Source organism: Lagenorhynchus albirostris, chromosome 15 (genome assembly GCF_949774975.1).
Source record: "Lagenorhynchus albirostris chromosome 15, mLagAlb1.1, whole genome shotgun sequence".
Classification (NCBI taxonomy): Eukaryota; Metazoa; Chordata; class Mammalia; order Artiodactyla; family Delphinidae; genus Lagenorhynchus; species Lagenorhynchus albirostris.
In genome coordinates, this window is record NC_083109.1 from 15,836,125 (window position 1) to 15,848,825 (window position 12,701).

The 12,701-nt window shown below is 47.9% G+C and overlaps 1 long non-coding RNA gene across 1 annotated transcript in view; it reads left to right on the plus strand.

Annotated features, from left to right (window-relative positions):
• The window catches only part of LOC132505350 (uncharacterized), a 71,333-nt gene extending 61,555 nt beyond the window's left edge, over nucleotides 1-9,778 (plus strand). The window contains exons 2-3 of the long non-coding RNA XR_009535377.1: nucleotides 197-295; nucleotides 9,468-9,778. This is a non-coding gene — a long non-coding RNA (uncharacterized LOC132505350). The remainder of the gene's footprint in view (nucleotides 1-196; nucleotides 296-9,467) is intronic.
• The last annotated feature ends 2,923 nt before the right edge of the window (nucleotides 9,779-12,701 follow it).

A 12,701-nucleotide genomic window follows, 5' to 3' on the forward strand; every position in this document is an offset into this window, starting at 1 on the left:
CAGTAGGTCCTTGTTGATTATCTATTTTATATATAGTAGTGTGTATATGTTAATCCCTAACTCCTGATTTATCCCTCCCTCCATGTTTCCCCTTTGGTAAGCATGTTTGTTTTCAAAGTCTGTGCAGGGCTCTCTTTGTGAACCAGGGTCTAAGCAGAACCCTTTCTTTCTCTCTCCAGCCTGAGCCTGTCTCAAGCCCCCATCCACACCCCAGTCCCTTGAGGGTCCTTCCAAAGCTTCTGCTGTTGCTTCTTCTTGACTGATGTCAACCAAGATGACCAACCTGCTTGTTATGGTAAAGTAACTCCGGACTGAGCATGTCTTCTGCCCTCCCACCTGCCTCTTGATTTGAGGGGATGAAGGGCACACCTCTGTCATGGGTGAGCCTGACACACACAGAGGTCAGAAGGTGGCTGCCTCTGGATTATGAATTCCTCTCAGTGGGCCATTCCTTTCTCACCAAGTGTTCCCAGCACCCAGCACAGGGCCTGGCCCAGGGTCACACCCAGTAAACGCTAGCTGGGAATTAAGGGAGATGCTGGGACACTGACTGTCCCAAAGTAGTCACCCCTGGCTCACCACAGTGGCCACTGGGGAACAAGGGGTAATGCATCTACTGTGTGCCAGGCACCAAGCTCAGCTTTGCTACCTGCTTCTCTTGTTTCCCCGATGCCCTGAAAAATAGGTACTACCATCCCCATTTCACGGAGGTGGAGACTGAGGCTCAGCCAGGACAAACCACTTACTTGAGCCCACCCATATGGTAAAGCTTGGAGGGGTATTCCAATCAGGGCTCCTGGCTCTGCTTACTGCTCTCCCTATTAGTCCTTAACCTAGAATTCCCCCCAGGAAGCCATTTTTTCCTGTTAAGGAATGCTCCTCTGTTAAAATGTAGTACAATGGCAAATGAGTCTAAAATTACGTTTTAAAAATTGAACACTATTTTCTACCCAGGGGTAAAAACAACTGTGAGCTCCTCAAGGGAAGGAATGGGGTTTTTTTCGTTGTTGTTGTTCTTGTATCCTCACTGCCTATCACAAGGTCTGGCATGGAGTAGGATTTCAACAGATGTTTGTTGAATGACTGTGTGAACGTGTGAGTGAGTAAATGAAAACAGCCATCTCACCAATCAATGGCCCATCCCTGTAGAAGCATAGCTCATTTGGGCAAGATGAGACCCTCTAACCTAGTGGTCACAGATGTAGCATGTGGGCTATACAGTTCATAAGAAGGCTTTGTTTAATCCACATAATATCTTTAAAATTTTTTAAATTACTTGTCAATATTTAAAAATTAGGTTTCACATAAAATCTAGATTTTCACCTTGTGGCAGAGACTTTCACCAAAAGTCTATCTTTCTCCAAACCCATACCCTGTTCTTCCCTGCACAGAGCAAGACTCTGTTTCCCAGCCTCCCTTGCGGTTACGATGATCATGTGATTACATTCTAGCCAGTGGAATGTGGGCAGAAGTAATACGTAGCACTTTGTGCCCAGTTCCTAAAACCTCCCTCCCAATCCTCCACACTCTTTTCTGGGTCTGTGGGGCAGGTGCAGAAGATCCAGGGGAGACTCCTAGGCCTTAGGAGATGGCAGAGCCAAAGATGGAAGGAACGGGGCTCATCCATGGCTGTGTGGAGCCTCCACATTGGACTATGGTGGGAACAGGAAACACATCTTTACAATATTAAGGCCTTGTGCTTTGGGATTTTTTGTTACAGCAGCCTATCCTGACTAATACATCTTCTCTTGAAAACTCCCAAATCTGGCAACACAGGGCTTGCTTTTCTACGTGACAATGATGAGCTGGACTTTTGTAGCTGTTGTGCCCTTCAGCCTAGCTGGTGTTTTCTAGCTCACCTGATCCCTGCTCTCAGTCTGCCTGGCTTCTAGAGCTATTTGATTTTGCAGCTTCTGCTCACATTCAATCTCTCTCTCAAACATATGGGGAAATTGAGGCACAGAGGGGACAGGGGGCCAGCTTCAGGTCACAGGATGTTGGGGATAGAGCTGAAACTTGGACTGAAGTCTCCTAATTCCTACTCCAGTCTTCTTCCTTGAGATCTTTCTTAGGAAGTGACAAAAGAGGGAGCTGTTCCAAGTCTAAGGCCCTTTTGGGGTGGAGGGGGAGTTAGGTGGCCAAGACGGAGAGGGGGCACCCCAGATGGTGGAGGGGGTGAAAAGAGGAAGGGAAACCCTGACTCCCCTGTGACTCCAGTTGGCATAAGGCTTAGAAATGCCCGACAGGCAGTGAGGAGCTGGGTCTGCAGGTCTGGTTCAGAAGCCTGACTCTAATCGTCCCCGTCCCTCTCCCTCTAGGGAAAGGGCCCGTGTCCGTGATTGCCTAAGCTCCACTGACAAGAAGCAGGAACGAATTCTCCCTCCCAGACAGTCAAACCCCGAAAGAAATGAATCTGCAAATTAACATCCCATGTTGAGGTGGCTGTGCCAGGAATGTCCAAGTGGTGAGGGCTGGGAGGGAACCCTGTGAGGTGTGGACAGAGCCATCCCGGTGAGCCCTCTCTCTCTCTCTTTTTTTTTTTTTTTTTTTTGCTGTACGCGGGCCTCTCACTGTTGTGGCCTCTCCCTTTGCGGAGCACAGGCTCCGGACGCGCAGGCTCAGCGGCCATGGCCGGTGAGCCCTCTCTTAGTGGCTGGGCTGGGCTGGGGCTTCGCCTCCCCCTCAGTCACTCTAATTCCCTAATACCTTGAGCACCTGTCAAACATACGTTTTCTGGAGGGCTCGGAGAAAACGCACCTCACCTGAGGAAACTTCCCGGCATCCCTTCCCACGCTTCCCTGCAAGGGAGGCAGCATCTGCCGTGGAGATGATCGTGGATACCCAGGGGCGGCTGAGAAGCCGCAGATCCTTCTTGGGCTCCACGATCTCGCCTACCCAGACCAGACTCCTGCCTGGATCCCACGGCAGCTTTGCCAGAAGCATCGTTTGCTCATACCTTCTCCAAGGCTTACCCTCCCCTCCTCCACTGAGGGCCAGCTGTCTTCCCCAGCTCAGACTGGGAAAGGCTCTTGGAGATTTGAATTTGCATCCAACACTCCCCCTCCACTGCCGCCATATTGAAAGGAACAGAGAGAAATCACTAAGTTGAGGGCCTGGGTAGAGAAAGAAGAAAAGAGAGTCCCCTCTGTCTGTGAAGTGTGTTCAGAGCTGTTGATGCAGAAAGGCTTTGCTTGAAAACTCCATGAACCCAAAAGAGCCTTGGGCACAAAAGCTCTGAGCTGCTCTCAAGAAGTGATTACATAGCAGTTACACCGGATGTGCATTAAACACTAATAACACAAACCCTTACAGAGGCCTACAATACCTTACTCAACTTTCTGGTGGGAGACAGAAAGTCTGAGCAAAATAATTTAAGTTTAGCACCCAAACTCATTTGGTGGCAAAAACCCAACCTGATCGGTTGTATGAATACGCATACATTATTCTCTGCAGAAATATTAATGTGTTTAATTATGGCATGCTAACCCAGACCCTCGACTAATAGCTTTTTTTTAAGTTTTTTATTTTATATTGGGGTATAGTTGATTTACAATGTTGTGTTAGTTTCAGGTTATACAGCAAAATTGTTCAGTTATACATATACATATGTCCATTCTTTTTCAGATTCTTTTCCCATATAGGTTATTACAGAATACTGAGTAGAGATCCCTGTGCTATATAGTAGGTCCTTGTTGGTTGTCTATTTTATATATAGTAGTGTGTATATGTTAATCCCAAACTCTTAATTTCATCCCCCCACCACTAGTGTCTTACTATAACCTATGACATGTGCTTTCTAAAACCTCCAAACTCCCCAAATCCCAAAATGCATGAGGGCCCTGAGACATCGGTGTTTTAGATAAGGAATTGGGGCACTTATACATTCTAAGTGCTTTACATCCATTAACCCACTTAATCCTTGCAATAACCCTATGGGGTAGAACTTAAGATTCTTCTTCCCATTTTATAGATGAGGAAACCGAGGCAGAGAGAGGTGAAGTGACTTGCTTCACAGCTGGTGTTGGAGCTGGCGTTTGGACCCAGGCATCCCAGTTCTAGAACTCTCTGAACCACTCCACCATCTGCCTTGCTAGGCAAGGTGGGGGTGGGGTGGGTGGGAAACAGAAAATAACCATTTTAAGCCTCATGTGCAACAAGTACACACCCAGGAGGGCATACAAGGAGCAAACCTGCTGCTGCAGGTGTTCTTGATGGTAACCCAGCCATCCAGGTTGCCCTGGTACTGTCCTGGATTCAGCACTGGAACTCCTGCATCCTAGAAGACTCATCAGGCCCATCCAGCTGGGATGGATGCTCACCCTAGTTCTTGGGGACCATGTGCCTCTTCTCTTATGAGTATTGTGAGCATCAGGACCCACTGAGGGGGATTCTGGGGTCTGGGGATGCGTATTGTTCATACAACATGGCTTCTGAACCCAAACAAGGATCTCCTGTGGGCACTTAAGCAAGACATGGGGAGGAAACCCTGGAGGACATGCCAGCTGTGTCAGATTCACCCAGCAGCAGTGTGTCTGTCTCCACCTCAGCACCTTCCTAAGGGGTTTACAAGAACGAGGGCACTCTATCAGGCTTTCCCCTTGAGTGCTGACTTTGGACTCCATTGTAAACACAGGGGGGATATACCCTTGGGAGGAGATTTACTCTGATGTTCCAGTTTAGAAATGACTGGCTCACACCCCCAGCTTTGAATTTTAACTCATTAAAGCCCACCCTGACTTCTCAGGAATGAGCCACACCAGAGACTCATAGCCACCTGCCACGGGCTTGCCCAGTCCTGTCTAAGTGCAAAGAAGAAAGAGGCAAGACCCCTGCCCTTGAGAAGCAGGTCTGGGCACGTAGAGGCAGGAGATAAGCGTACCCCGACTCAGAGGGGGAGAAAGAGAGCCCCATGTGCTGAGGGTCCCGCGGGCTCCTGGAGCTGGTGAGGAAGAAGGGGGGCTGGCATGGGAATGCTATACAATCCTTCTACAGCTGAGGGCTGCCCGAGTGAAGGATGCAGGCTGGAGGCTGCCAGTTAAATGTGGCAGACTGAACAGATAGATTTACCTTCACTGTTCTCTGGAGTTCCAGTATGAGGACATAAAGGCATTAAAAAAAAATGCACACCTGTCCGCTGGAACAAAGAGACCGTGTGAGAAGATGACAGCAGATAAGAGGAGTCAACCACATTCTGGAAGCTGGAAAGCAGATGGTGAGTGGGGACTGACTTAAGAAACCCGAGAGGTTAAAACCTGACAATTTAGGGGGAGCCATCAGGACACAAGACAATTTAAGATCTTCAGAAAGTCTCAGGGGTCGGAGGGACCAGGAATCTCCAAAGGCCGAGTACAGAGCAGAATTAAAACCAGAAAGGCTGGTGGGTAACCATCTGTGGGACAACTGGATTTCTTCTACCCCAGGTGGCACAGGCAGGGCATGACCCTTCCTCACCGGAGCAGGAGGCTCCCTCTCGGGAGAGGCTGGACCATGATGATCTGAGAGAATGTACAGCAAGGCTCAGCACAGGGCCGGGAATCTAGCAGGTCCTTGGTAAGTTGCTGCTGTCATTATTCTATTCAGCTGGCCTCTTTTTGTCTTGTTCTCTAATTTTCTTTTGGTCGGAAAGAGACTCAAAGTCATGAGGCAGAAAGGTGAAGTGGGCGGCAGAGGCTAGCTGCCTGGTAACACCCCCTCCAGCTAGCCACATGCCCTCCTCACACACTAGGCTATTTGCCTTCTAATATCTACTACCTTCTTTTTCTTTAGTAACAGAATCTCCCTTTTTAGATAGCTACCTTGCCCCCTAGCTCCAAGGCATTTTCCAGTCTCTTTTGCAATTAGGTGTGGCCATGTGACTATATAAATAGTAGTGTTGTGAGCAAGTCAGGAAGTATCTTTATAAGAGAAATGGTCTTCCTCCACTCTGCTCTCTGGGCTGCAGATGTGATGGCCAGTGCTCCAGCAGCCATACTGCACAATGAGGAAAGGGGCCACTTGCTAGGGATGGCAGAAAGAGAGATGGAAGGAACCATCTTCATGGAGTTGCCATACCAGCCTGCACTGCCAGCCTTTGGACTTCTTTCACAGGACAGAGAAATAGACTTCTTTCTTGTTTTGGCTACTATTATTTTAGGACTTTCTGTTGTGTGTATCTGATTCCGATCCTGTAAGCTTAAGTTGGGGGCAACCCCTCCCTTGTTGTCCTCTTTCCTATTCAGAGATCCTAGAAGATGAGAATCAGCAGAGACCTTAGCAGTTATGGAGTCCACAGGGCCAGGGGCAAAATCTGGCCCACAGATGTTTTCTTTAGCTCATACAAAGTTTTTAAAATCAGGAGCTATTTGAACACATTTTGAACATTAAAATGGCAATATCTGGCTTTTCTTGAATAATTGGAGGATCTGGCAACACTGAATTCATTCAGCACGGCAGGATTTAGTTGGAGCATCTGCTCCCTCATTGAGCAATCCCCACTTCTATTGCTAATATATATATATATAAAATTTCTATAATATCTATAAGGTATATATATAATATAAAATATCTATAAGGCATATATTATATAATATGTAAGGTATATATTACATATATAATATTTTATAGATACACATAATCCTATATTATATATAAATCATATATAATCATATATATATAATCCTATGAGCTAGTTTTATATATATATATATATATACACACACGCACACACACACACACATTATCCTATATGCTAGATATGTATATGGGTTACCCTATGAGCTAGGTATGTTATATATATATACGCACTACCCTATGAGCTCGGTATGTAAATGTGTGTCCCCACGCAACAGATGAGGAATTTGAGGCTCAGAGAAGACTTGCCTGGGTCACAGGTCACAAAGCTGGAAGCAGTGGAGCCAGTCTGCATTCCATGCTGGCTCTGTCAGTCTTTGAGTTTGCAACCCTTGACGTCCCAACCCCTTGCTCAGAGTTTCTCAGAGGAAGACAACAGAGCCAAAGAGGAAGAAATGCTTAGGGTCTTGTCATATTGTATCAAATATGTATCAAACCTTGTCATATTGTATCAAACCAGTGGCACAGAGCCCCCCTGCTGCACTGCAACTTGGGAATGGGACTTTCCTCTCCATATCCTGTGACTGGCACAGAGCCAGCTGGGGAACTATGTGCTGAACAAATGAGGTAACCCACTCTCAGTCACACAGAGCCAGATGCGGAGCTGGGATGCAAACCCAGGGCTCCTGCCTGCCTGCCCAGGGCTCTTCCAGACCTGGTTGCCACCCAACCTATCCTGTTTTCTTCAGATGCTGACAGAGGTCAAGAGCACAGGTTGAGGTCTAGCGTATTTACACTCAAACTCCAGCTTCACGTCTCACCACTTTGAGCCTCGGTTTCTGCACCAGTGAACGGAGCTAATCACTTACCTCATGGGGCCCCTGCGAGAATTTGATGAGATCACGCACATACCTTCTTGCGATAACCAGCACCTAATAGATACTCAATGAATAGGAGCTATTATTGTGATACATATTTTGTATGAGTGTGTGGGGTTAAGAGGGATTAATTTGCCTATGTCTTGAAATCCTTTCCCTTATGCTTTGACTTGCCCTCCCTTAACCCAAGGCAGCCTGAGCCCTTCATTGGACTGGATACAAGGTCACGCTCAGGCGAGGGCTTCCCATATATCTCAGGAGCTTGTGAACAATGATCTGAATTGTCTACTCACCTTCCATCATTCCACCAACATATAACGAGCTCCTACTCTCCAGCAGGCCCTGGGTCAGGGCTGGAGATGTAGGAGAAGTTGAACGTGTCCTGCCTTTGAAGACTATCTACCTGGCTGGTGAGGTTAGACAAGGTCCCATGACTCTGATACATGGAAGATGATGACAAGTCTTATGGGAAGGGGAGCAAAAGGGCTACCTTCAGGAAGATGCATTCCCACTCCAGCAGAGACTGCTAGATGCTCATCCACATCCGGGCTCTCCGCTCCTCCCCAGCCTGGACTACTACATTTCCCAGCATCCCCTGCAATTCAGTGTGGCCACATGACCCGGTTGTGGTGATTGAATGTGGACTGAAGAGTTGTGTGCTACTTCTGAGCCTGGCCCCTCAAAAGCCCCAACACTGCTTAATACTCTCTTCCCCCTCTGAATGGCTGGAATAAAGATGACCCCCAGGGTAACCTTGAGACCCACGTGTTGTAGATTCAGAAGGACTGAGTGGAGAGTTTCTGCCCACCCAGAATTGTTACATGAACAAGAACTCTACTTCTAGCATATTTGCCAGGTATTTGTAACAGTCTGTGTGTTACAGTAACTACCGTTACCCTAATACATCTGCCTTGAAAGTCAGATTTTTTTCATTATGTAACTTTTCCCCTTCACAACTTTAACAATTATATTTAGTGCTGTAGTACTAAGTTACCAGTGTTATTGTCACAACTTAATTCTTTAACTGGAGATTATACTCCTGACCAGGATTGTTTCGATTGGGATATTCTTATTCATTAGTTCTGTGGGGTTCTTTTTGTTTGTTTTTTGTTGGTTGCTGTTGTTGTTGACTGGAATTAGATCTTAAACTAGATTTTTCAGGAAGGGTATGTGAGAGTTACAATTCCTGCGTGTTTGAAAATAGATCTCGCTTCTCTTCACACAGGAATGATGTACTTTGTGGATAATGAATCTGGGGGTGGGTATCTCTCCATCCCTCCTCCAACTCTGTAGACATTGGCCCACTGTGTACTGATGTGGAGAAATTCAAGGCCAGCCTGTATCACTGAGGGTCCCAGCAGGAACCAGGCGACACATTCAAACTGAGTCATTGAGGAGAGTTTAATAAAAGGATTATTTACATTCAGTTATAAAATGAATAAAGTCTGAGGATCTAATGTATAATATGGTGGCTGTAGTTGATAACATTATTGTATAATTGACGCTTGCTAATAGAACTTAAATGTTCTCACATGCAAAAAGAGGTAAATATGTGAGGCGATGGATGCATTCATTAACTTAATGGGGAAAAATCCTTTCAAAATGGATACGTATATCAAATCATCCCATCATACACTTTAATCTTACTATTTTATTTGTCAATTATACCTTGGTAAAGCTGAAAAATACTAAATTTGTATAATTTACAAATTATTTATTTACAAAGAGGTAGGTAGGTGTAGCTGTCAGTGCACTGCCCATATGTCCTCAGCAATGACCTCTACGTGGCAACAGCTGCTTCCTACTAATACCTGAGTCAGCATCTCCCTCTCTCTCTCTCCCTCTCTCTCTCTCTCTCTCTCTCTCTCTCTCTCTCTCTCTCTCTCTCTCTCTCTCTCTCGCTCTCTCGCTCTCTCTCTCTCTCTCTCTCTCTCTCTCGCTCTCGCTCTCGCTCTCGCTCTCGCTCTCGCTCTCGCTCTCTCGCTCGCTCTCGCGCTCTCTCTCTCTCTCTCTCTCTCTCTCTCTCTCTCTCTCCTGCAGGTGTTTTCTAACTGTGCAAGTAAGCTTAGCCACTGTGTTGAGCAACCTAAAAACTCCAGGAACGTAACATCCTGGAGCAGCCCTCCAACAACGACAGTCGACAGTGGGTGGACAAACCTGGCAGCCTCCTCGCTCCTCAGTTAGATTAGCTCTGGGACACATTCTTCGTTCATCTCCGAGTTCCCCTGAGGGACTGAGCTCCAGTTGTCCTGTCTGGTAAGCTGTCTGGATGTATTAGCTTCTCTCACATCCTGTCTCACTTCTGCCCTCCCCTTCCCATGTTTCCTAGAATCTCTTCCCAAATAAACTACTTGTGCTCAAATCTTTATCTCAAGCTGTGCTTTTGGGGGGACCCTAACCCAGAGAGCAGAGTTTAGGGAAAGCAATGAAGGCTAATGCAGTAGCCCGAGGGGCAGGAGGGAACCTGGAGAGGGAGTGGTGTGGAGAGGGCCAGCTGTTGGGAGCCTTGACCTTGGTAGAGAGACACAGTTGACCCAGTGACTGTGGGGGGAGAGAGGGAATAAACATCCTGACTCCTCCCTGCTCCCACCTTCCGATCTCCTGCTGGTGCCCCCTATCAACCAAACCCCACCAGAAGTCAGAGAGCAAGCGAGCCTATTGGTGTTTCCATAGTGGTCAGGCTGCCTGGCACAGCAGTAGCGAGAAGGGCAGAAAGTGCATCTGGAGGGTCAAACAGAAGATGCGCAGCACACAGCCTGATTTTTTTCCTTTGCATTTGACTTGCTTGGAAAGCATAATCTCGATAGTCCAGGATCTGGGAGAAGGCTTTTCCAGGTGCCAGGATGGAGTAAACTAAGGGGCAGGGACTGGAGGGGCTGGGGTGTGCTGGAGCCAGCAGTTGTTATCTATGGCTGCCTAACAATCCACCCCAAGACTTAGTGGCTCCGAGTAACAGCCAGTTATTAGATATGCAGCTGTGTAGGTCAGGACTTTGGGCTGGGCTCAGCTGGGTAATTCTTCTGCTCCACATATTCAGCTGGCAGCTGTCCTGGTCTGGAGGGTCCAACATGGCTCCACTAGTGTGTTTGGTTTCTTGGTGGAGATGCTGGAAAGGCTGGTGGACTGAAATGACTATACCTGGGTTCTCTTAGTGTGATGATCTCAACATACTTGGATTTCCTACACAGTGACTCTGGGTTCCCAGAAAGAATGTTCAAGAGGCCCCAGTGGCAGCTGCAAGACTTCTTATGACCTAGGCTCAAAGTCCAGGAACGCCACCTCCACCACATTCTATCAAACAAGTCACTCAGTCCAGCCCAGGTACAAAAGGAGGAAAATTAGACTCCATCGGGCAATGGGAGGACTAGCAAAGAACCGTGTCACTTTTCACCAACCAGCAAGTCATCCAGGTTGACTAGTGTTTGGGGAATGTGCTGGGAAGTGATGTTGGAGAGGGTCCGGAATGTCATGACAGGGGCTGGGGAGACAGTAATAAGGAGGAGAGTGAAGGTTCTGGAGTCAGATTCTAATTCAAATCCCAGCTCTGCCATGTATAACACATGTGCCAAGCAGGCTGTCCTTTCTCTGAGCCTCAGAGTTCTCATCTGTCAAGTGGGACCCATTCCTACCTCACAGGATGCTGTAGAGATTAAATGGGATGAAGTGCTTCCCTGAGAACCTGGCCCCAAGTATGTCTCAGTAAACAGGGGCCATTATCATGTACCCTGAGTGACATGGGGAGCCAGGAAAGGATCTTACAGAAAACCCCTCTGGCTTCGACAATGTATCCGAAGGATCATTTTTGACCCGCTCTCACCCTTACTCTCACACAACCCGACACAAGCCCAGATGATTTTACACCCTAAAGGTAGCTTGCATCTGATTTTCCCCATCTCCCCCACTGTCATGGGCATCTCCACCCAGACCCTGCGGTTGCCTCCTTCCTGCTCTCCCACGCATCCTCTGGCCCCTCTGCAATGCCTTCCCCTCAGAGCAGCAAGCCCAGGCTTCATCTCCAGCTGCACACGAACCACATGGGGGATGGTGTTCAAGTACGGACTCCGGTTCAAAAGGGCTGGGATGGGGTCTGAGAGTCTGTGGTTGACGATTTCAGGACCACACTTGGAGTAGCTGCTGGAGAATGTTTTTCCCAAACAAAAGTTTAACCTCATCTTGCCTCCACCTACAACCCTCCATTGATTTTCCAGTGCTCTCAGGGGAAAGACCGAATCCTCATCGCATCCCGCAGGCCCCATGTGATCTGGTTCTTGCCTGACTCTCTGGCCCCTTGCCCTCCACTCTCCCACTCCCTCTTTCCCCCTTATTTATGATTAATGTATTTATTCTATAATGAAATGAAATAGCAGCACCATCCCACCCAAGTACTGGAACACCACCAATAACCTGAATGTACCTGTGTTCAGCTCCCGCCCCTCCTCTCCCCCACCCATTCCCCTGAGATAACCATTCTTCTCAAATTTGTGTTTATCTTTCCTTTGCTTAAAATTTTTTTCTATGGATGCATGTTTGTCTAAACATGCGTATTTTTGGTTTCGCTTTTATTATACATTCTAAAAGTTGCACCATAGAGTATGTAGTTTTCTGCAACTTATTCTTTTATTCAACATTGTTTGTGAGATAGATGTGTCGTTGTCTGCTGAAGTTCATTCAGTTTTACTGCAGTATAATATTCCATGGTGTGAATATTCCAGTTTATTTGCCCACCCGCCTGTGGATGGGCATCTGGGTGTTTCCAATGTTCTTGCTATTAGGAACAGCGCCGGTGGGAACATTCTTGCAGGCTCTCTCCGGCTGCACTGTGGGCCGGTTTTTCAAGGGAAAATGCCTAGGAGGGGATTCGCCGTGGGCCCCCTCCTCTCTTTTCATTCCCCAGCTCCCTGGGATCTCTCACACAGAATGCCCTCTCCACCTCGGCTTCCCTCTTCCACTCCACCTGCACCCACCCCGACCCCCTTCACCTGGTAAACTCCGTGTTGTCAGAGAAGCCTTCCCCCACCTGCAGGCCACAGCTGGCCCCCATTAAAGCTTCCTGATTATACATTTACGTTGTGTGATTCTGCGATGAGCGTATGTCTCGCCCGGTAGAGTGCGAGCCCCACGAGGTTTGTGAAGCGCACCGGTTCCCAGCTTCCAGCTCGGGCCTGGCACCCTGCAGGCGCCCAGGCAGTAGCGTGACCGTGCCGGAGGGACCGGGCGGGAGGCAGAGCCCGGCCAAGCGGCTGCAGCCTGAGCCCACAGGTGCCTCCAACCCGG